Here is a 25709-nt window from a genome sequence, read left to right on the forward strand (position 1 = left end):
TTGTATTAATATGGTCACATGTACCTGCACTCTCTCTGATCTCTATGGCTACAGTTGACAGTTTTTTGATGGTCACTTCCCAGCCCTGATTCACTGGTTTTGTACGTATGGGATTGTGGTCATTTATGACTTGTTCTATGCACTGTGGTAAAGAAAAAATTGGATGCCTTGAAGTGTTATAAAATTATTATGTTGCCCTTCCAGCATTTGTAAATAAGGGATTTATTATTTCAGACAGCTGTAGCCCTTATGATCTCTATAGTTGAAACAAACCAATAAGATTAAGTTGTGGAGATCAAGAAGCGAAATTTCATGCAGGGAATTACATCACAGACAGTGGATGAGCAGCTAAAACTTCTGTATAGCAAACATTACACTAACAGTTCAAAGCACTTAGATTAATTTCTTCTTACACTGAATTCCAATTATAAATGGTGCCTCAGAATATTTTTAGAAAGCTTTTTAAAAAATCACTGGTTCTGTGCACCTCCAAGTTTATAGGCATAAAATTACTAAAGCTATTCATTAAAAAATCATACTAAGGAAAAGGAGAGCTTCTTATGAGCTTTTGATTCCTCAAAGCACTGAGGTATGCAGTTAACTTCAACTGAAATAAGTGGAAACTTTGTACTTACGCAAGAACTGAAGGGTCTCAAGATGAAGACATGAACTGAGTGCCAGTATAGACACTCACACACAGTTGACAGAATAAGTCTAAGTGCTTTGCTCAGCTGGTGTCTAATGGAGTGGAGCCCCTTTTGAGGAGGGCAGGATTTGTAATTTTAAATTTATATCAGTGTTTTCAGAGTTAGGGGCATCAGACAGAAATTTTACTTTACAGAAATTGTTTCACTGGATATAAAACAAGCTTCCCTACCTTAGAATCAAAGAATTTTCTTTTCCTCACCTGTTCATTTTACTAGATCTTACTACAGGAATTTTGAGACATATAGCAAGAACATATGGAAAAGAATCATCGTCTTCTGTCTATCCATTTTCAGAGTGTCAGTGCACACATGCAGACAGAATAAATCCCATTGAATTGTCCATGCTGCATGAGATATTGTTTGAGATACTCTTGTAATACTGCAGGAACTGTTAATGATATTTTATTGGATGTTAATCTTTGATATATATAAGTAACAAAAATTTCCATATACCTTTTACATACCAACTTGGAAAAAAGGGATAGGAAATTAAATTTCGAGTATCTAGCTCAACGGAAACTTCAGAGCTCTGAATGAGTTTAGTTACATTTGTGTTATATCACTACATCAAATTTTATTGGATTTGCTTTTAAATGGCAGCTTTAAAATTGAGTTGTACTTTATTGTGATGTATGTAAATGTGAAGATCCAAGAGAAACTTGTAAGTTAAACCCTGAATTAGTTTGTAGTAGAGGAGAAAACTAGAGATCTCACTGAAAAAAAAAAAAAGCGAGTATTAAATTTGTTCCATTTCCTCGATGGAGAACCATAACAAAGACATAGGTAATCACTCACAAAACTTAGTCAGTCTTGTGTTATTTACTTAACATATACATATAAGTGTTTGTATAACCTTAATTAAGCTGATAGCTTCAGTTTTGTAGTGTTTACTTTAATACACACAGTGCTTTCCTAAATCTAAAATAATTTAGATGTACTCTGCAGTTCTGATGAACTCTGCAGTTTGTATGAAAATGACATCTGGTGGAGAATAGTTCTTGAAGATAACTGCTTCAAATTGCAAGCTAAGGTAGTTGTTTAAGATCACAATTTTATATCACAATATTTCTGTATAAAAAGGATTGATAGATTCTCAATCTGTAAAGCAAGGAATAAAGCCTTTTGCAGCATAAATCAAAATTCATTTCAGGTTTACAGTTCTTCAGGCTTCTTATGCCCAAATCTCTCTATATTTTTAAATTTCTATATATAAATTCTGTATATGATTCTAACTTGTTATCCTTCAGGCAAATTCAATATAAGTCAACAGTGTGCCCTGGCAAACAAAAGGCCAACTGTGTCTTGAGGAGGCTGTGGCCCTGTGGAGAGAGGAGCCCATGCTGAAGCAGGTTTGCTGGCAGGACTTGTGACCCTGTGGGGAACCCATGCTGGAGCAGGCTGTTCCTGAGGGACTGCCCCCTGTAGAAGAGACCCAGTCTGGAAAAATTCTTGAAGAACTGTAGCCTGTGGGAAGGACCCATGTTGAAGGTCCTGGAGAATAGCCTCATGGGGATGAGACCCCAGGCTGGAGTAGATGAAGAATGTGAGGAGGAAGGAGCAGCAGGGACAAAATGTTATGAACTGACCACAGCCCCTGTTTCCTGTGTCCCCATGCTGTACAGGGAGAGGAGGTAGAAAAACTGGGAGTGACATTGAGCCCAGGAAGAAAGGAGGGGAAGGGGAAGATGTTTTAAGATTTGTTTTATCTCTCATTACCCTACTCTGATTTGATTGGCAATAAATTCACTTAATTTTCCTAACTCGAGTCTGTTTTGCCCATGAAAATATTTTCTGAGTGATCTCTCCCTGGCCTTATCTTGACCCACAAGCCTTTGAGTGTATTTTCTCTCTCCTGTCCAGTAGAGGAGGGGGAGTGATAGAGCAGGTTGATGGGCATCTGACATCCATCCAGGATCAATCCACTGCAAGTAGTTTTCAGACTTTTTTTATTTTTCTCTTTGTATTTCTAATCATATTTAACCATATGTATAATTACTTTCAATTCAGGGCATCTGTAGCTTCTTTAGTAACAAACAAAAGCTACAAGTATGGAGCAGTTCTGAAAACCTTATTACTTTTTTATGTGTTGAAATAAGCTGTTGTAGCTAACTTTAGGACAGCTTCAGAGGATAAGACTGCTTTTTAAAGAGCAATCGTTGAATCTAATCTGTGAAGCCACAGCTGTGACTTACATGGACAGCTTCTGAAATGAGGAACGCTCAAGACATATTACTTCCCAAGAAAAATATACTAAGAACCAAATATAGTTGCTCCTTTTGACCGTGTATAAAAACATGCGGTTAACTGGAATTTGGAAGAACTTCATAGCAAAATGGAACCCATTAGAAATGCAGCCAGATACTTCAAATTCTGAATACAACAAAATAATTTGAATAAAGAAAAAAAGCAATTGGTTTATGGTTATTACTTAATCTATTTGAATTTTCCTTATTGCGATTCCTTGCTACATCTATAAATCAGAATTTGTTTTCCAAGAGCTGATACTAAATTTGCTTTCCAAATCTATTTATAATAACTGTATACATAATTCTACTCTGTCGGAGTGAATATTTTTTCTTTTTTGCCTTCCTTCTTTTGTGTAGATTTTTTACACAGTGTGTAAAAAAGATACATAAAAAAAGATTCATGAAAGACATTGCACTGTTATTACAGAATGGCTCAGAAATACTGCATATTTATACACAGTCAGACAGTGGATATTGGACAGAAAAGGACTCTGCAGCATGACCTCCCTCTTGATAGAACGTGTGGTGTCTCATCCAGAGGATACAGTTTAGCCCAATAGTAAATTAACAGGATATTCAGACAGAACATGATTAAACAGAGCTCTTCCTGAATATGGCTCCCCATAAAAATAAGGAAAAATAGTTTTAATAATTACACAGTAATTAATGTCATCATCATCATGGCTGGGCTTCGCAAACGAAGATTTGGGAAGGGCTCTACCCATGTTTGTTGCAAGCGCGTTGGTGGCTAAAAAGGCCAATACGAGACAGGCACAACCGGTTGCAAAAGGCACAGCAGAAGGACACCTTAGGTGGTATATTCTGCAAGGCACGATTCTTTCTGCATTGTCTTTTCTCCTCTAGAATGGTCCTGAGTGCTTTCTCAAAAGCATCAGCAGCGTTATAGATGGTGTGTCTCCAGGCCTCCCGATTGGAGGCCAGAGTAGACCAGTGATGTTGATCAATATGGCCAAGGCTGAGATGTTGTTTCAGGGAGTCCTTGTATCTCCTCTTCGGGGCTCCTCTCTTGCGGCAGCTGGTGGTAAGTTCACCATAAAGCAAGATCTTAGGGAGGCGGTGGTCCTTCATCCTGGAGACCTGCCCTGCCCAACGCAGCTGTGTTCTCAGCAACATGGCCTCAATACTTGTGACTGCTGCTTGTTCTAGAACAGATGTGTTGGTCACATAATCTGACCAGTGGATGTTTAGGATTGTGCGTTCTAGGAGACGCAGGTGGTGGCAGTAGATGACCCATGATTCAGATCCATATAAGAGAGTAGACAGCACAATGGCTCAGTAAACACTGATCTTTGTACTTTTCTTCAGGTGTTTATTTCACCAAACTCTTTTATGAAGCTTTCCAAAGGCACTATATGCCTTTGCTAACCTGTTGTCTATCTCTCCGTCAATCTTACCATCCGAGGAGATGAGGCTACCAAGGTAATTAAACTGCTGAACTGATTTGGGCTCTGATTCACCAATGGTGATATGGGGATGATGGAAGACTTCCTGAGGTACTGGTTGATAGAGAACTTCTGTCTTCTTTAATCTGACTTCCAGCCCAAAGAGCTCAGCAGCGTCTGCAAAGCAGGATGTTAAACGCTACAGAGCTGCTTCCGTGTGGGCAACAAGAGCAGCGCCATCAGCATAAAGCAGCTCCCGGACAAGATGGTTTAAGGTCTTGGTATGGGCCTTCAGTCCCCTTAGGTTGAATAGGCTTCCATCAGTACAGTATCGGATGTAGATACTATCCTGATCCTTGAAGTCTTCCGTGGCCCTTTGGAGCATCATGCTGAAAAAGACTGTGAATAGGGTTGATGTGAGAATGCAGTCTTGTTTCACACCATTAGTTATTAGAAAGGGCTCAGAAAGTGCATTGCCATATCTGACTTGGCTGTGCTGATCCTCATGTAATGAGATGATCATTTTAAGGAGCTTGAGGGGACAACCTAAACGTTCCAAAATCTGCCATAGACCTTTTCTGCTCACAGTATTGAAAGCCTTGGTGAGATCAACAAATCAGAAAGCGATTAATGTACTGTTTAAATAAACAACAACTATGACTTACTAATATAATAAGTAAATAAGCCCACAGAGACCCAGCTAACTGGTTCAGCAACCAAATTCCTTTATTCAAATGAGACAACAGTTCGTATGTGTTCAATAGTAACACGTCACACCATGTGACTTTAACAACCAATCACGCCAAGGCACTTCACTGCATGTGTGATAGAATACTTGGGAAACTACATCTCTCAGGGTGCTTTTTGGCACCCTTCCTGAAACCTGACTCCTACAAACAACAGTCGTAATCTGCTTGTTTTCAGTAGTGTACGTCATATCCCCAGTGATCTTTACTAGTTTCCCGGGTCATCTATACATTTTAATTTTACCAAGAACAGAATGGACTGTTGCCTCAAGGTTTTATCAACCAGATTTTTTGCATTAGTATTGTACAATTTGTTATTAAATGATATTACATGATTTGTTTTGTCCATCTCAAGAGCTAAGGAATACACACAAATCTAATACTGAAGCTAAGCAAATAACAAAATTAGCTTAATACTCTTGCACATGTTCCATATGTTTCAATTAAATCTTTGCCGTTCCCATCTCTGCGATTCCCAGGGCTGTCTTCTAATGGTTTGATATTAAAATATTTTTATAACAAATTCTATAGCCAAAATACCACTGACATTTAGCTATAATGGAAATTTCTAGAAAGCAGATGAAAAGATGATTTTGTAGCTAAAACTTGGCTTATTTAGGGAAAGAGTAGAACCAAAGAGTTGAACTTGTGCTAAACTACCATTTATTTATTTATTTTTAATACTAATCAGCTATTGATGGCTATACAAGTTTATTCTAATGGTGGGCTAAATTAACATGTACTTTTGTGCTGTGAGGGACTGATCCTTGAACTTCTTAAACCACCGGCATCTTTTTGTTATTCTTTTTTTACAATGTTAGTGATTGTTTTCACATAGATACCTAAACCATCCTGCATACAGAGTTGAAGCAATGATAGTGGAAATAAATAGATGGAACACGTGCTGTGCCCAGATGATACTGTATTCTCTGACAAAATAACCAACTGGCATGGAGGTAGCCAACCTTGTTTATCAAAACCTCTTGATTCCTGGGGAGTTACAGGTGCATTGGTATCATAAAAACAAATAAGAAGTGGAAATTATATAAATTTTGAACAATCAAAAAAGTACTCAAACTCAGCAACAGATGAGAAGGAAAACAGTCTGAACTTATTTTGTGAACACACACACACACTTCTGGTATTTCTGCTCACAGAAGACAATCCAGAAACTATTGCCACTTTAAATATACAGCTGCTAGCTGTTTTTGCAGTGGTAGTGGCAAAAAGGTTTATGTCTTCACTTTAACAACTTCTTATCCACTTTAATGCATTAAACATTTTCATTCCAGCTAGATACATATGTGATGGTGGATTGAGTGGCCTCAGTCAGGCGTGAGCTGCATTACAGATCATGCACAGGAGAGTTATAGCTCTGGAAGATTCAGGAATCTAACTTCTCATTCTTGCAAAGAACTCTGCAGATGCCTGAGTGAAGGACTGATGCATAGCACTGCTATGGATATGGAAAAGCCAGGAAAGAATGACTGGAGCATGATAACCCCAGAGAGTTAAACAGGCTAAATAATGTCTACATTGTTGGCTTAAGGTTCATTTAAAAAGTTTAAGAAGAGAACTTCTTCTTCCTCTGATTATTTTTTAATTTTTTAGGGAGGACTTTTGTTTTACTCCTGTAAATGTTTTTATTTTATTATTTTGCTTTTTTTTCCCAGATCTTCTCTTTTGATTTTTTTTTTCAATTTACATAAATATGTATAAATTTTCACTATTGCCTAATATGATAGACATAGTAAAAATACAATGATGGCCTATGGTACATTGATTTCTCCTGCACAAATCAGGTTTCTAATCTGAAATCTGGTAAATTAAAGGGACTGCAATGAAGATACAGGCTCCTATTATACTTAGTAAAAAGATATTTCTCTTCAGAATAATGAGAACATTTAAATTCTAATTTGTCTTTTATGTTGACCATATTTGTCATAAATTTCTATTTAAAAATAGTTCAATGGTGATGATCCTTGAGGAGGCAGTAACATGGAGAGAGAAACTGTAGGCGTATTGTTGTGTCTTAGCATCCAATTCTTTTGAACTATTGCTGTTTCCTTTCCTTTCAAGACTATAAATTAATTTTATAGCCTGTAGGTCAATGGTGAAAAGGGTTGAAAACCCTATCATTGTCAGGGGTAGAAACAGAAAACTAGAATTAAAAACCCTTTCATGAGAAGAGACTCTTGCAACTCCGTGATTCAGTTGGCATGGTAAGAAATTAGAATTCTTTCAAACTGCATGGGACATAAATATATGGATTTCCTAGATTCAAAATACAAATCACAGCTGGTTATGGGGGAATGGAGTGAATGTGATCATTTCGTGTTGCTACCTAGAGAAGCAATGACTAAGAGTATTCTTTTTTTTAGCTGTCAGTGTAAATGCTCTCAAGCATTAACACAAGCACACTTTTAGCTCTTGATATCTGCTGCCTTTATGGACTTGCTTGAAAGAATATGCTATCTGAAAGGTGCCACATGTGACATTGACAGGCAGCAATTCAGACTATGGTAGACAGACAGTAAATCACTCAGTAGACTTTTCTGTCCCTCCAGCCATATCTTACAGAATCCACAATTTCAGCCTTCACAGTATACTTCAGTGTCAGAGGTTATGTTCTTTTTAAACTTTTTTTTGTGAAAGTGACAAAAAAGTTACACGTTCTCCTGCTAATTGATTTTTCTCTCCTTTCAGAGCTCAAGTGCACAGGTCTCAGCATGTGCTAACAAGTCTCTCACAATCTTTCCAAGTAGTCTGAGTGCAAAGAGGGTTTTTTTCCTCTCCAGGACTGGAAAAGAACAAAAAAATAAAAACAGGATTTTTGATAATTCATATTATTAGCAGAATATTCAAAATCTGTGAAAAAAATGTTCATACCTGAAATTAATTTTTCAGTTCTTGCCTGATTATCAGCTGATAGCAAAAACTGTGTAACCTTTGCCTATTTCATGTGCATTCATTTTTTCAGATGTTCAGATGTTTTTTGCAATGAATCAACTCTTCTAAGAGAAACTGCTGCAGAGGTTGTATTAAATACCCTAGTAAAGCCTCTCTGTGTGTTAAAACTTGTAATAAATCACTAGTCCTACCTGTTCTGCCAAAGAGTCAGTATAACCTAGAAATTTCCTACATCAGTGTATTTACAGGAATATTCAAGAAAGACTAAGGAAAGGACAAACACACATAATTCTTACTCTATGAGTGCTTATATTATGACCACATAAATTAGTCTCATTAAACAGTGCTGTCACAAATTAACACTGATCATGACTTCAGATGCCACAGGGAAATCTGTTTTCAAAAAAACATTCATCTCTGCCCCTCTGAACTTACAGTGGTCTGTGGCATGGCTCAGGTTGACTAGATGCACCCAGTCTTAGAGGATTTGAATCTTTATCACATAACTTCATATTTAGATCTCAGGAATACAAATCTACCATTATATAAATATGAATGCCTCTGAAACAGAAATGATGAATTTAATTGTGGTGTATAAGCTACGGAAAAGTTCAAGTTGATGCTGTTACAGAGTTTCTGTGTATTCTGTAATTGCTTAATTGATTCTGGGCTGACCTTAAAACACAAGGTGTCATAGTACCTGTTGTTCCTCTTGTTTATGTAAAATAGTATCAATATGTGACAAAATGGTAATTTCTGATGCTTTTTTATTTTGCACAATGGTTTCCAATGGATGTTCTGAACTCCAAAAGGGATCTGTTTTGTTTTCCCTTGTCTCAGCTACAGATAGCTTCAGTAAATATTTCTCTTAAAGCAAACTCAAATTTGTTACAGTGACTTGCTAATCCTTTTGCTTTCTTTCCTACTTCAGGCACACAAAGCATTGTGCATATTTTCTGGCTTACCAGAGTCAAGGGTAAATGGGTTTCCTAATGCATCTTGCTCAAGGAGCCCGCACAGGGCCAGCCAGACACGGGAAACACACACACACACACCATGTGCTCTGGACCCTAAACCAGATTTTAAATCAGTAGGATTGTTTTTTTGCCTTCACTGTAAGAAATGCATAAGCCATAGAGATGACGTGAAGAGCTGTGGGTGCCTGGCCACAGCCACAGCCTGGATCCCACCACAAAGTGTGCCCAGGCTGGGCTGGGTTGGGGGCAGCGTGGGGCAGAAGCCCCTGCTGGGACCCCATTATGCACCAGGCCCCTGCCAGCTGCAATCCCTTTTTTTTTTTTTGGGAAAATGAGTTTACCTAAAGGCCAGAGTTGATAATCCATTTGTTTGCAGAATTGGTTATGGAATTTTAGCAGCTCCAGAATGCATGTACATGAAGTGTGACCACTCCTATTCATTTTAATGCATAAACACTAAAGGCGAAGGACTGAAAGTCCTCGTCTTAGTAACTGGAACCATTGCAGTATAGACCAAACCAAGCCACATTTTAATGCCTTTTCCATGTCCTGTAAGCATGTGTTGGGTCAATTTTACTTTGCAGAAGCACTAAACATTTTCAGGGAAGAGGAAAATCAAAAGCATGACATCTTCTACTATTTGTAGTATGCCTTCAGGGGAAGAAAAAAAAATATAAAGAAGATAAATAGAATAGCAGAAAAACCTCTCAATGAGACCCATTATCACCTAAGTTAAACCTGGGTGCTACCACTTGAAATAGGATAGACCCTTTAGTAGTCCCTTTCCCTTCCAGGTTTAATAATTGGTGTGTTGTAAAATGGCAATAGGTTTTAATAGTTGTTACCTGTAACTGCGACCTGGGAAATCTGGACATATTGCATTTGGTAATTAATTGCCAACCATATTGCCTGGAAACAGCTAAAGAGTCCTCGTGAGCCTTTTCCGGAGATGAAATGGTCTCCAGCAATTTCTTATTCTGAGACTTCAGAAACGAAATGTTAAACCAAATGTTTGCAACAAAATAAATATCTCTGTCTGGCACAAAAAGTGGAAACGATCCCAAGATGATATATAACAACCCTCAGTAACAGTAAAGAGAGTTACAGCTTCCTTTCTTCAACTGTGAATTTAATTCTGTTTTGTAATTTTCAACACTCTTCAGTGTTTTGATTCTGAGATTGATGGATTTAGATAAAATGGGGATTGAATGAAGGAAATATTTTTAATGGTGTATTTTTAGAACAACCAAGCTTTAAAGAAGGGGGAATTCTGTTAGGGGAAAGGACTGACTTCTGCAGAGTTTCAAAGCAAGCTTCTGGCAAGGACAAGAAATAGAATCTTGGTCCCCTAAGGCTGTGCCTGCCTCTCTGTCCAGCAGTCTCCACGGCTACTTTTCGTAAGTAACTGTCACAAAAACCACAGCTAAGAAAATGCCTTCATCTTAAACCAAGAAATGAGATGTATTCAAATGCTTCCAGCAATTGTTGAGCTGTTGATTCACAGTCATCCCTCAAAACATTAAGCATGAAGAGCAGCAACTCTTTTCACTCCTGAAGTGCAAATCTGCACAGCATAGGCATTAGGCAGAGAAGGAGCTGCCTAATTAGAAGGGTTTATCCTGGCTTTAATATGGCTTAAGAACAGCTGCTTTAAGTTGCATTATTGGCCTGTGGGTGCCACTAAGGATGCTCTCTCCCCTTCAAAATGGATCTGTTCTCTGGCCTTAAACAAATCAATAAATCTACTTAAATAGAATGGAAATACTCTGATTTGGTAAGTGTAGGGTTTGCCAGCAAGTTATCAGCTGCCTGCTGTTAACTTCTAATCCAAAAGGAATCGTCACCATTTAAGATGACATATTGCACTATTTGTAGCATTTTCTGAAAGGCTGCTTAGCCAGGTGCAACTCTGATCCCAGGGGGGCAGGAGCCACAGCTGCAAATGGATGGAAATCCAGAATTTTTTAGTGCCTGTGAAAGAGGATCACCAGATGGGAAATTTAGCAGGAAATCTCATTGCCATTATGAATCTCACCCTCTGCATTTCCAAGTGAAAACAAATGCTTGAATGCTGAAAATTATGACATATTAAACAATTATTGTGAATTGCAGTTAGCTGGCTCATATATACCTGAGGTTCTGGAATTACAGATGGCAAATCTAACCAAGCATTGCAATGTTCTTTTGCTGCAGATATTAGGGGAACAGGGAAATGTGCACAGAATCTTTGACAATGGCTTACAGTGGTATTGGGAAACCTAAATAAAGGCAAAGAGGGGATTAATACACAGAAGCTTGTCGATGTACTCTGCTCAGAATAACACAATCTACTAATTCTGCCATCACCTGTTTAGTAGGAAAACTTATTCAGCAAATACTGAAGTAAAAGGGTTGCATGCAAGCATATAGATGTTGTATTAGATTAGATCACTGGAACTTTTTTAGTGAGCACTTTTGTGTGTGTGAGGCATACTGTCCTGCAGACAAGTTGGGAAAGGGAAGATAGGGGGAGATAAAGCTCTTGCAAATTAACTGTATTCACAGTGGGAATAATTCGGATTTTGAGGAATGATGAAAAATTTTTCACAAAATGACAGCTTCCTAACCTTATTGGTGAGAATAGGCAAATTTCATCATCACAAAAAATCATTGTAATATATATTGATAGATGATAAAATTCACCCTAATGCACCAGAAGAGAGTTAATAGGCTGTAGCACTAAGCACTTACACTTTCCATATGGCTTTCATTTGCATGTTTGTATATAAATATTTCAAGGCATGTGCAATTATACAGAGATATGCCAAGAAAGTGTTTTGTCTTTGTATCTTGTAGGACAGTCACACAGCAAAATGCTGTCAGCCTTTACTGCTCATGTGAAAATAACAGAATATTTTTATATACGTTGTATTCATACAATATTTTTCAAATTACAACTTTTTAGATAAGATTTTACCCTCCTGTATAAAGATCTCAATGTGATAGCAACATAAAGAGTAGAAAGCATTACATTTATCATTTGCTAAAGGAGTGGAATAAGGACACCTACCAAAATATTTTCTTGTGTGTCTTCGGACGGTTTTTCTGCCTTGGTGTTATAATCTACTGAAGCTATTTCATCAAATATAAGTTATATAGTTAATATAAGTTAACAACTCAGTGACAAAATACATGTTTCCTAATCTCAGAGCTACATTGTTTAAGAAACAGCATAGTGCTTACTGACCCAGAAATCAGGAGTGCAGGTTTCCTTATTATGTCATAGGCTTCCTATATCAAGGGCTTACTTTGGATGTCTGGTACCAAGAGAAGAATCTAGGAATTGACAGGATTTCCAGAATAAACAACTCTCAATTGAACCTTAACCTATATGAAGACCAACTATGAAAGTACAAGCTGTGGATTTAGATGAAGGAGGTTCTGGTTGCAGAACAGATTTCTTTGTGACTTTGAAACGGGACTTTTTTGCATGAAGAGCATGTCTGTAAAGTGGAGATAGCTATGCAGTGTTGGAAAGAAAAGAAATTTTAAGTTTTGAGAGATACAAAAGAAATAACTTGATAAGTAGGAAGTAACAAAGTACAATTTCTAGCATCTGATATATTATTCTAAGCTAGTGGAAATGCAATTTTCTTTTTTTTGGTAAGGGGATAGTCAATGATCCTAGAGAAATATGGAAAGTGAAATGGAAAAATTACAACTGTATACTTCGCTAGTTAGCCTTCCATAAAAAAAGGGAATAATTTTGCATTGAAGTTGCATTGAAGTTGCTTTATCACCTTCATATTCAAATTACAGAAACTAGATACATGCTTTGGGGTAAACAGAGAAAATGAATATCCCTAGGTAGCCTTGCAGATACCATGAAGGTCGCTTAAAACACGTGGTTGAGACACAATAAGGGAATGCAACATTGATAATTAAAAATATTATTAATAATTGTGAGAATTTTAAATAAATGCATGGCTGTATTTTTTATAGAAAACCTTTAATGAATTGTATTTTTAAAATATGCTTTTCAGAACTGTCCTGGTGAAACAGGTGAGAAACATTAACAGAAGCAAAACAATATTCCTGTCTAATCTACTTCTTCTTTCCTATGTGCAGTGCTCGGTCCTTGCTAGTAAGTCTTATTGATATTGTAAAACCAGATGTTTCACAAATTCAGTTACAAATGTGTGCCATGACAGTGAAGAATAAGTAATGAAAATTACAGCTCTCAAGAAAAACATTGTTGGGACAACAGCCCTGCAGTGTAACTAAGAACAGGGAACTTACTGCTCCACATCATTGTACAGTTAGATGACTGATTGACATAGAAGCCTGACACAGCTGATCTATTTTGTGTCATATACAGCATGTATGCAAGAAAGACTGTCTATAACACTTGGTTGAACATATTCTGATTTCTCAATAATCAGTGAAACTTTAAAGCAAATTAATTTTTTTTACAAAATATTCCTATTTTTCCAGATTATTTTAATTAAAAAACTTACAGTATGTAAAAAAGGCCTTTATTAATGTCATAGATGTTGCCATGCCAAGATAACAAAAATCTAAGTAGTTTATGCTAACATTAGGTTTCTCACAGAGACCAGTAGGTCACTGCCAAATAATGGGGAAAAAGGAGATGAAATAGGACTAAAAAGAACAGCTTTTTGTCTGTTTCCACATACTCTAAACCTATTCTCAAATAACTGGAGCTTCATTTTATCCCAAAAGCATAGAATCCACAAGTTCTTTTGAACACTGAATATTCTTGAGGTGTTTATTAATACCATAAGACATTAGAAGTCTTGTCAAGTTTTAGCGTCTGTGCAAATAAATTAGATATGTGGGAGTTAATTTATCAGTTAACAGATATTCTCACTCTAGTTTCTCTAGACTATTTTACTTAATAGCCTCTCTTCATTTTTGTAACATGCCCAGCCTCAGACCTTTAGCTGTCTTTTTGTAAGACATTCTCCAAGCTCTTTTTCATATGGCTCATTGCATTGCTTATATAGCCTATTATTTTACTTCTCTCATTGCATGTAAATTTCCTTTGAGAAGTGATAAACAAAGTTATGCATGTTTATTTGGGGAAAACCTGCAATTTTCTTTTATAAAAATTCTTTCTTCAGCAAAATAATTCTATTTGCATTATGCAATATGTATCAATATATGGAATAGTTAAAAAAAAAGAAAAAATAAAGTAAAGAAGGAAGGGAGAGAGTCTCAGAAGATAACCCATTGCTTTATCATATGGATGAGGAGTAGAAGACAATTTGTGCTTTTGATTGAGACATAACAATAACATATAAAGCAAATTTACGTACTTAAAGTCTTTAATTTTTTCAAAAGGCAAGACCGGTAATAAAATTATACAGCGTTTTAAACATCAGCTAGTTAAGGGAAAAAAAAGGAACATAGGAGATAAGCTGGAAAAGAGCTGGGTCAAATGTGAGAAACTGCAGGGACTCTCTTCAGTCCTTCAAGAGCTTTTGGATCCAAACTTTTACAGATTAAGAAGAATCAGTCAGGTACTTCTGAATATCCAAATGCAAGCAGACAAAGCAGAGAAAGGGTGGTCTGTCATTGTTTTAATAGCAGTCTGAGAAATTACCATAACACCCAACTTGCTTTTCCTGGCTTCACAATTTTCATTACTGCCCAAAAAGGACAATATTCAGGTACCATGAAGTGTGTACAGTGTTTGAAGGATGTGCTCTAGCCCTAATGATAATTGTTTGTTCAATATCTGTGTCTTGGCCAACGACTGCAAAAGGTTATTCTGTCCTCTAAAATTGCTTAATTTGCCTATCATGAGGTACCTAAAAGAATAGTCTGCAGTGACTAGTGAAGATAAATAAGGATCAGCACTTCAGCTTCCAAACCTTAAGATGTCACACACCTTTATTACCATTATTTATCTCATTTATTATCTGATCAATTTTATTTCAGACCAAGACTCCGAAGGAAACACTGTCACTTCAGAATGGCATATTCTCAGAAAGCACACTTCTAAAAAAGGTCAGGTGAACTGAATCACAATGAATTTGGCTTTCTTCCCTACATATCTTAAATGAAAAATAATTAGAAATGGTAGCTTCAGATTGTTCAGAAATACCTCCATTCTAGACACAATCACTTCAAATGCATGGTAAAAAAGCAAAGAGTTGATAATTTTTTTGTCTCTGTATTGTTCTATACTTTTTTTAGTACTATTCATTTCATGGAATTTGAAACCTAAGAGGACTACTCTGACCATCTCATCCAGCAGGCCACAAAATTTCATTAACCACTTCCTGCATCAGACCTGTAATTCCTGCCTGAGTAAGAGTAGATGCTATTCAGCAGACATTTAATACTGATTCAAACACTTCAAATGGTGGGGTATCATTCACAGTCATGGTAAATTACAACAGCTACTAGTCATTCATACCTATTTCTCATTCAAAATTGTCTAGAGTAATTTCCAGGATTTTATTGTGATTTTTCCTGCTTAAGTTTCAAATATTTTCTTATCTTAAATTTGTAAGTTCTCATATGTGATGAAAAAGCTCTCCTTAAACATTTGTTGGATAAAACAGATTGCTTCAAGTCTGTTTTGTGTGAGACCAGTTTTCTAGGCAAACAGCTTGCTAGAAAACAGCCTTATTTTTAATAGCATTACAGTCAGTTGCTATGAATAAATCCACAGAGATGGCTGTGCCTTGAAATAGGGTAAGATGTGAAAATGTTAATATATTTTGAAATTTCAATTTTTTATTCAAAAATTTTGATTGTGCCTCTGTAAGTATTACAAAACAATTTCCCTTTTAATCTTTCACCAAGTATTACTGATTCTAATTTCCCTCCCCTTTTTTGTGAGTTCTGACTGCGAAAACTGTCAAATCATGGATTTGTTGCATGCCCTGAAAAGAAAACCAAATTTCATCTGGGTCAGTATAATTTTTATGAACAGTGGAGAATGACCTGGAAGATAAGGAATGATTGTTACACATATTACATCCGGTAATTTATTGCCACAACCTCATCTTTCAACTCTATAGAGCAACGGTGTCTCCTAGTGGTTAAGTAGGAGCTAACGTCAGGCAACAACTTTTTCAAAAGGTATTCCACTCCGTTTCAGTTTATATATACAACAGTATTATCATAATAAAGCTAAGACTTGTGCAAATTGTTTCTGTTGGAAGAGGTTTTATTGAAAACTCATTCAAATACTTCAGATACCTGGATTTACATACTTTGGAAATAAATAGCTTCTTTGGGAAAAAAAATTATTAACATCAAACTCTGTGCCTGTGGTTTTACCCTTCATTGATTATGACTCAAATTGTCTTCCCCTCCCCCTGGCCAAAGATGTATTTACTAGACTAATTGAAAAACAAAAAAAAAAGAGGAAGAAAGTTTTGCTGTCTTTAAACATTTTTCATGTGCATTCACTATAAGCACTGCTTGCAGTTAATGGGAAATTTCAGTCCCTGGTGCAAAACAGTGTTTTATAAATCATTCTAATTCCTTCCATTGCATTTTCTCCACTACACGCAAAAAAGGAAGAGAGTAAATGTCTCCCTATCTTCAAATTCAATTTGAGACATTCTACTTGATGAAACATGTATTTGCATAAACATTTCTCACTGGGGATAGCATCTAAATTCGCACTCTGAAACTTGACAGCAGAGCTTTATAACCTTAAATTCTACTCATTGATCTTGAGTTGCTGTGTGCTAAGTAATTTCCTATTCATATTTAGCTTAAATTTTGAACAAGATAAGGTCCTAAGCTTTGTAGACAGAGACACATTTTGTGGGAAAGTACTAAGGGCAAGATACTGTTACTTGTCAATATGTCTGACAAGCAGAGTTGAATGAACCTCGATATTTTTCCATGGCAGGGTTATAGACCGACACGAGGTTTTATTTAGCATCAAATTATTTTGCTATGCTAGAAGAATATAATAAAATACTCGAATGCATGTATGGAAGGTGAGGACAATATAAAGCTGGTGATATTCTAGCATCTGTGAAGTATCTCATACAGAACAGGTAAAAAAAGAGGTGCTCCTTCAGAAATAGAGATAAACACGTAATTTTGCCATCAACAGTTAGGAAAGTATTCAGAGGGATGAACTAATTTTCGAGGAGTTTTATAATTAATGTGCCCTTCTCTTTTCCTACTTTTTTTTACTGGCTAAATATGTCTGTAAAGCTGCAATACCCAGTTCTACCACTGCAAGCAGATACAGACATACTTACATCAGAAGCCTAAAGTGGACAGAGAATGACGTGACCAAGTGTTACTCAGATTAAATCAGGTTTGTTGAATTGACATACTAGAAAGTATTGCCAACACAAAGGCTAACATAGATTTTGAACTTGTTGAATACAAAGGAAGGTGGCAGTTATATTTGTTCTAGGAATGTTATGCTCTTGAAAACTTTTACTCTCAACAGGCAAAATTGCATACTTTTCTATTAAACTTCAAAGAATTGGTACATGGGCATTTAAAGCCATTTGAGTAATTTAAATTTTTATATTTTTCCTCACTAAAGCTGCTGTTCCTACTACATCCAAGTTCACTGCAAGTGATTTCCCATGTATGAAACCCTGTAGAAATTCATAAAAGGTTGATGATCATAATGAATGAAACCTGAAGCTTTCCATAGGCTACTTAATATATGGATCATATATTAGCTTAGTTTTATTTGAATTTCAGGCCTTTCTTGAAATATTCAAGTACCAAATAAAAAATTCCAATGTACCAAAACTCTGGTACATTTTGCACAGGAGCTCCCATATAAAATGCAGATATTGTAAAGCAAAAATTTAGAGATGCTCAGGGCATTTGGTTTGTTTTTAGTCCCATTTCTACTAGGGTTGTGATTATAAAAACACACTGGTCTTGTTATTAAAAGCCTTGTATGAGGCTTTATATCTTTGAATAGTAGGATGCCTTTTAGAAAAGGAAGTATCAATGTCTCCAGGTTTCAGATATAGCAAATTCTTCTCTAAAAAGTAAACCTTCTAATGTCTTTGGCAACATAGCTTCTGTACAGCTCCTTTCATCCTTGATAGCATGAGCGGTTGTTCTCTTCCTATACGTGGAATAAAGACCTTGTAAAGTGAAAAGATGCAAAATAATTGTGTCCAAGTTAACATAACTTGTTGATAGAGCAGAGGTTACTCAATGTCTCCAATGCAATTTTTACAAACAGAGAATTACTGTAGTAAGAGCCATTTAGGTGCTTTAATGCAACTAAGTGGAATTGTAAAGCCATTCTTATCTACATGTTTCAGCGATTGAAGGAGTCTCAGAGATGGCTTGTGCTTTTCTTTTTCTTTTCAGCAGAAACTTTCACTGTGAAGAGAATACTGAGAATGGTTGGCTGAATTTTCCTAACTCCATTGCTGCCTTTAGAATGATTTGAGATGTTAAAAAAAATTAATAATTTACAGATAGTACAAGCTAGATTGTCACAAAAATTATAACAGAACACAGCTTTCACTTGCACATAAGACTGACTCATTTCTAATTTGACTGTTAGGAAAATACTTCATAGTACTAATCAAAAACTATTGCTTCAGGTAGGCATTTCCTCGTTCCATTTTAGTAATTTTAGTTGCAAATAGGTAAAGTGGTTATCAACAAAACTCACAAGGTTTAAGAGTCTGTACCTTGGGCATGACTCCCCTGGCATTCAAATTGCCAAACAGGACTATTGCTTGTAAGTTAAAATAGCCTTGTTTAAAATGTGACTGACTTGCATAAGTATCTAAAATCAACAAAACTCAAGTGGGTGGATTTGCCAAAGATTTACTTATAAGTATGTACATAAAAGTAGGGTTGTTCCCTTCAATTTGAAAAAGCAAACAAAGGTTTTTCTATTGATTGCAATCTATCGTTAGCTGTATGCAGGACAAGTTAGCAAATCAGGTGACACTTCCTCTTAAATTTATCTGCAAAGCAGAAGGATGAGTGAGAATAAACACAAGTCAACAGTAAGGGGTATCTGTGGTTCCCAACAGAAAAGGAAACAAAGGAGAAAAAGGAAGATGTCTGAAATTATCGTAATTAACTTATCCTAGGAGATACAAACAAACTATAAGAACTCTATCAGTATTTCTAATATTTGACCAGAAAAAAACAACTGAATCAAAGTCCTAGAAAAAAATGCACTCACAGAACTAATGTTAGTTCAGAAGGAAATACTGTAACAGTGCAGATACTGAACAGCTGGCATTTGAAGTGTTTAGTTTTGTCTTCAGTACACATGAAGTTCATCTTTCTGGTCCAGAAAAAACGTCCTAAGCTAAGTAATAAGCTACTTTTAGATGGTCTGAGAGAAGACACAGTGACAATTTCCCTTCTAATTCTCTGTTGCCATGACATTGTGAACCTGAACTGTGCTATCTATTACAGCTAATGTACAGGCCAGATTTTCAATGAAAAGCTCAAGACCTTAAAAGGTCTCTGTTTTTGAGACACAGTGGACAGTTGTCTTTGAAAAATATCTGACCATGAGCATTTTAGTAAGGGGCTGCAGCATGATCACACCTGACACTAAGTGTAGAAGCTGTTCTTTTGAAATAACTGGAATTAAATTCACCTAAAATTCTTTTACTATGGGTCTGAACCTTACAGATGCAAGCTATCTTGTATCTGATTAGACTGAAGGAGAGGTGAAGTATGTGTGTGATTCTACTAGATAAGATGTCTGATATGAGAGACAGAGAACATATAATGGCATCAAGGTTTGACTATCATAGTCCCTGTTCAGGTCAAAGGAACATGAGAAGAGACAACTGTTTCGACCTTGGGTTAGGGTATAACCCCTCTGTAGCTTGCAGTTACTTTACCTTACAAATTAAATCCTCCACTGATCTAAATTAACAGATATACTGTGGTTATAGTGGATCTATGCTCGTTGATTTCATCTGAAAGACTGATACAAAACTTTCTTAAGAAAATGTGATTTGCAATTTTTCAACAGGTTTAATTGAATCCAAAATTCAATTTGTTCATGCTATCTGCAACCTTTAAACAATCAATGGCTATACAATTTCAACAATAACTCTTTAAAATTAGAATTATTGAACAGACTTACAAGTAGTGATAAACAGAGTGAGGTGGTATTGATTGGCCAGTGGAAGACATTGATTTGAACTGTAAACAAGTATTATAGTAAAAGAATTGGATTACTGTACGTAGTTTTACCACTGTTGTTCTGAGTCATCTGTATACAGATTCATGCTATTTATTTTATTATGGGTTTGATACGCTTTTAATTACTTGAGTAGATTTATGGCTGAGGAAACATGAAAGTCTGAAAAACATCATGTAAAATGGATGGACGGCACAAGTTTTCACAGCCTTTTTTTATTTAATAGATTGTGAATGCTTATGATTTACTAAACAAATATGCTTACCATATAAATACATTTACCCTGTGTCTGCAAATGGGCTTTATCAGTACAGAATAAGAGTTCTTTTTCATCTAGATATATTCCATCCTTACTTTAGCCAAGCAAGAAATTTTTGCACTGGCATTTGTGAAACATGTAAAGTATATATGCTTATTCACATGCTCTCTGTGTGTATTATTTCGAAGAATAAACTTGAAAATTACTGAAATCTTCCAGTTTCAGTCAGAAAAAAATAGAATAATATTCTGTCTAATCTATAATTAAATATATTATATAAAATAATATATATAATAAATTATATCAAATGACAAAACAAAATAAACAACTAAGGGATCAGAACTAGAATAATAATAATAAGCACTCTGTAAACACAAAAGATGGTACTCTATGCATCAGTGGGCTTTCAATCTAAATGTGACAGGTGAAGGAACAGAATGACTAATCTAGCAGCAGAAAATGGGTTAGTATATTCTTACTAATTTTAATTGGTGAGTAAACAACAAAATGGGGAAAAAGAAGAGAAGGCTACAGAAGAAAATGACACATAAAAGCTAAAACCATGCAGAGAATAAAAAGAGAATGAAAAGACATAAAAGATGAACAAACAGCTAGTCTGCACAGACTAGAGAAAATTTGGTAAAACTTAAGTTCTGCAAAAAGAAGATCAAAAGTTCCTTGTGGACCTAGAATCTTACACTTCACATCTGTTACAGAAGTCTTTGTTTTGGTGTTGTTGTCCATCCCTCCTCTAGTCAGCATGGATCTGTGTTGCTAATTCTGTACTTGCACTCTGTGCAAGTCTCTTATTGATGTCAGTGGAAATGTCAAGCATGAAATGTGTTTAGTATATGAAAGAGATTTGTACCCAGAGGAAAATTTTGCCTCAGTTTTGTCTTCAGGCTTAACACAGATCTGACCTTAGAAAAACGTAAGCAAAGCTATGTGCTTGCAACAAAGTTCAAGTTATGTCTTTTAAGGAGCCAATTGTCATCTCATTCTGACTGTATCCCCATCAATTCTGATAAATTCAGTGCAATAACACCCATTGGACACATTTCTGAGAGGGAGTTTGAGCCCTCACAGCCTGTCATTTGGTACATATAGGCTGTAAAACAGTTAAAAGGCATCACAGTTCTTCTGTTTTTTACTGGCCTCAGTAGGAACTGAACATTGCAAAATCCAGAAATCACATGTAAATATATAAATGACAACTAGTGCTTTTGAAAAACAAGGTTACTTATTCAGCTTACATAAAACCTAATGACTGCAAGTCTGTTTAAATCTAAACTCAAAGTTTAAGAAAACTGTGTTAATAATGCCTGGCAGCTCAATATTTTTCTTTCCTTATACATCCATTTTTAAAAGATCACAGGGTTTTTTTACTTTTTTTTTCCCCATTTTGCTGTTTGCTGAATGTACAGCACTGTGATACCTCAAGATTTTTAGGATTTTTAGCTTTTTGTAGATTTTAATGTAGCTGTGTAGTCTGTCACACTTTAGAATAGTAGGTAACACTTACCAAACCCTATTCTCCATTTCATAACAAATTTTCTAAATACATTAGGCTTGTTTAGGCTCCTTTCAAGGCAGGACTACAGTAAACACATTTTGTTTAACAACATATGCACCCCAGACCTGAACAACAAGATACCATCATAGTCAAAGCAATCTTCAAGCCCAGAACCCTGGAGAAGCTCCAAAGACAGTACGTGCTGTGAAGAAGAGGAAGATGAGGAAGAAAGGGGTCTTGGGACCTCTGACTCAATTTCCAGGGAGGCATGCCAGGGGGGCAGATTTGAGAAGGATCTGGGGGTGGATAGTTCTCGGATCAGACCATAAATTGTGGAACCGCTGGACACGGGGGGCACTCCTTTGTACCTTCCTTGTGCCAGAAGGCCTTCATTAAAGACCTGCTATATTAAAGACCTAAAGCCCTAAGATCTTGCTTTATGGTGAACTTACCACTGGCTGCCGCAAGAGAGGAGCCCCGAAGAGAAGATACAAGGACTCCCTGAAACAACATCTCAGCCTTGGCCATATTGATCACCATAACTGGTCTACTCTGGCCTCAAATCGGGAGGCCTGGAGACACACCATCTATAACGCTGCTGTCTCCTTCGAGAACACACGCAGGATCACTCTCAAGGAGAAAAGGCAACGCAGAAAGAACCGTGTTCTGCAGAATATACCATCTAAAGAGTCTTTCTACTGTGCCTTTTGCAATCGGATATGTCTGTCTCGTATTGGCCTCATAAGTCACCAACGTGCCTGTAACAAATGTGGATGGAGCCTTCCCAGATCTTCGTTCGCGAAGCCCAGCCATGATGATGATATTAAAGACCTATATCTTATCTGTATTAAATTTACCTGGTGAGTGTTTCTCCTGATTTTTTAGGCAACACTGTAATGCATCATGGTTTCATAATTTACCTGTAATTTTGCATGTGTCCACAGTACGAAATTCCATTCTGTTACACTTGTTTGTACACTTTGTTCTGTTACACTAATTTGTCTTTTAAAAGTTTTCCCCCAGCTGTGTTTTTGGAAAATGCGGGGAAGAGTTTGTCTTTTGCTGAATTGATTGAGGAACATAACTGATGCTGAATTTTAAAGCTTATACTCACTACAACATGATATGGAAGGGACTGAAGAGTCAAAAGAAAATGCTGATATTACCCTAATTTCATATGCAGATGTGATTTGTCTCATAAGGCTTTAAAGATTCATGTTAGCTTCATACAAAACTATTTCCAGTAAGAGCTACAACCACACCAGTGTAAGCTTTATTGTTTGTCTGCATTTATCATCCATGCACACACATTCCACACAATCATACAAAAGGATAAGAAACGTAAGCAATCTGAATATCTTGATTATTTTTTTTTTACAGATATTTTTTTATACTTCTAATTTGAAAGTAACCTTATAAAAAAGAAGGGTGTACTCTTTCAAAATCCCAGATGCAAGGGCAATGCATGCTGAACAATAATACTTTCTGCTCTGGTGGGTACTGGCAATGGTTGGACATGTTGGTGAGACATGAGTTTTCCCTCTTTTATAAACACAAAGAAGAACATGTTCTAGAAATACTAGGGGCCACAAAATCTTGAGGACAGAAAATAAATCCCAGGTACCTCAAAAGAGAACCAATATGTACCTTGGATGAATTACAGTGGTTCAGAAGCTTCAAACAATACTGCTTAACCTCCTTCTCCAAGGGCAGCTGAAAGGTGTGGACCTGGCTAGCCTGTGGGCACCTACTGGTCCATGGTCCATGGCCCATGTTGACCCTTCATTTTATTGCTAAAATGACTCCGAATCTCCACATTTGCCTAAATGCTGTAAAATATAATTATTCCTCTGAACACTTGCTCTGTAAATACTTTTACTGGTATTCAGAAGTCATGCTTCATTACTGTCCTGCTTCAAAATCTTAAGTCATCCAAACAAGGTTTAGAAGCTATACTTGATGGTCTGTGTGATCAGTCACACAGGACTCTAGTAAGACAGGGCCGACTAACAGCTGAAAACAAAACCAAACTTTAATTCTGCACATATTATGCACAGGGAGAGAAGTTTAAATTTCAGGGACAAAATCTAGTGTTGCCTTTTTTATGTTTGCTAAAATGTTACCCAACAATTAGGGTTTGGTATGTTTTGTGATTGCAGTTTTATCATGGAAACCTTCTGTTTCCACGGAGTTGTTTGCTTGAATCTAATCTTTCATTTAACTAAAAAATGACGATTTTTATTTCATTTTGATACCTAGATACATAGAGGTTTCACCTCTGTTAGTAGGCTTTTTTCCTCTTAAGCAATACAATACAGACACCAAGACATACACTCTTGTATGGCCAAAACATCCAAATACCAATGGCATGTGAACAGATGCAGTGCTCTATTCTGAAAATAGTTTGAAAAAAAGGCTCTGAAAGGTGTAACGTGACCCCTTTATAGCAATGGTATATTAAGTGTGAAATGGAAAGATATAATCAAGAAAACTATAAACATTTCACTCCTACTTGTGTAATTCAGATCATAAAGTCAAGGTACTAACTAGAGACCCTAGATATTATCATGCTACTAGATATAGACAAATTTTCTATGGGCTGCTGTCTAAATACAAAAAACTGGAGTTTAAAGGCAGTCAAGAGGGCAGATTAATAGTTTCTATACAATTTTTTAGCACATTGAGATGTATGGAAAGCATTATGTAAGTTGACATTAACACCAATAATAACATATAAATGTAAATTTATTTAAATTTGTGGTCATAAAATAAATACTTAAGAGATTTGTGAAGCCCATTATAAAACACCTGTTTTTCTTAAATTTCCCTTAATAAATTTTCCTTAATTTTAGAAAATTCTGAGTACTCACAGCGAAGTAAACCACAATGCAAATGCAGTTCCTCCTCTTCTTCACCACCCTCTCTACATCTACGTTATACAGTGGGGCGAGAAAAGATCCTGAGTTAAACCCCATTGATTGTTACACATAGTGTCAATTCCAGGACACTGGTCCCAAAACTGGGAGTAGGGTATGGGAGTAATTCATCTCTGAAGCTTGTCTATGTGGACTAAAGTGTTCACAGAGATCAGTGTGAACTCTTGTGGGTGGAAGGGTCACGTGGCACAAAATGTCCTTGTCTGGAGCATGAATTCAGAATGGACAAAATTAATACTGAACGGATTGCGTTCTGCCCAAGTCAGGTCCAAGCAATGTCTTGGTTCACAGAGAAACACATGAGGTTTTATATTAATTGTTGAAACTGTGATTGGGTTTGAGAAGCAGAATTAATCTCCCTCCGGCTCTAGAAAATCTCTTTGTTACTGGGGTTTACTTCTTATTTTTGCAAATAGCACAGATTTAAACAGGATCAAAAATCCTACATTGATCCACCACTCTGAAGAATATGTAACAGTGCTTAATGTAGTATCCCAATTGTTGAGAAGTCTTTCATCATATCACATGATTTTCCTGGTCACTCTGTTATTGTTGCCAGGGGTCTGAAGACACTGACATAATAACCCAGACTCACCTGGGATCTCCATTCACACCCTCTGCCTGTGGGACCAGGAGCTTAATTTCAGCACAGCCCTGGGCCTCCAGCTCTGAGCCAAGCTGAGCAGCAGATGTGCCCGTCTCCAGCCTCGTCTATGGCTATGTTTCTTGGTGGGACCTGGGACCTGCACTGTAAGCAGCCTGCCTCCTGGTTGAACTCTCAGACCTGTGCTGTAGCTCCAGTCTTGCCTCTCAGCCACATCTTATCTTTCTCCTGCCTGGCTCCAGCTCTGATTTGCTGCTTGCTG

The sequence above is a fragment of the Lepidothrix coronata genome, unplaced genomic scaffold (assembly GCF_001604755.1).
Source record: "Lepidothrix coronata isolate B3197 unplaced genomic scaffold, Lepidothrix_coronata-1.0 Scaffold26, whole genome shotgun sequence".
In the NCBI taxonomy this organism is placed as follows: Eukaryota; Metazoa; Chordata; class Aves; order Passeriformes; family Pipridae; genus Lepidothrix; species Lepidothrix coronata.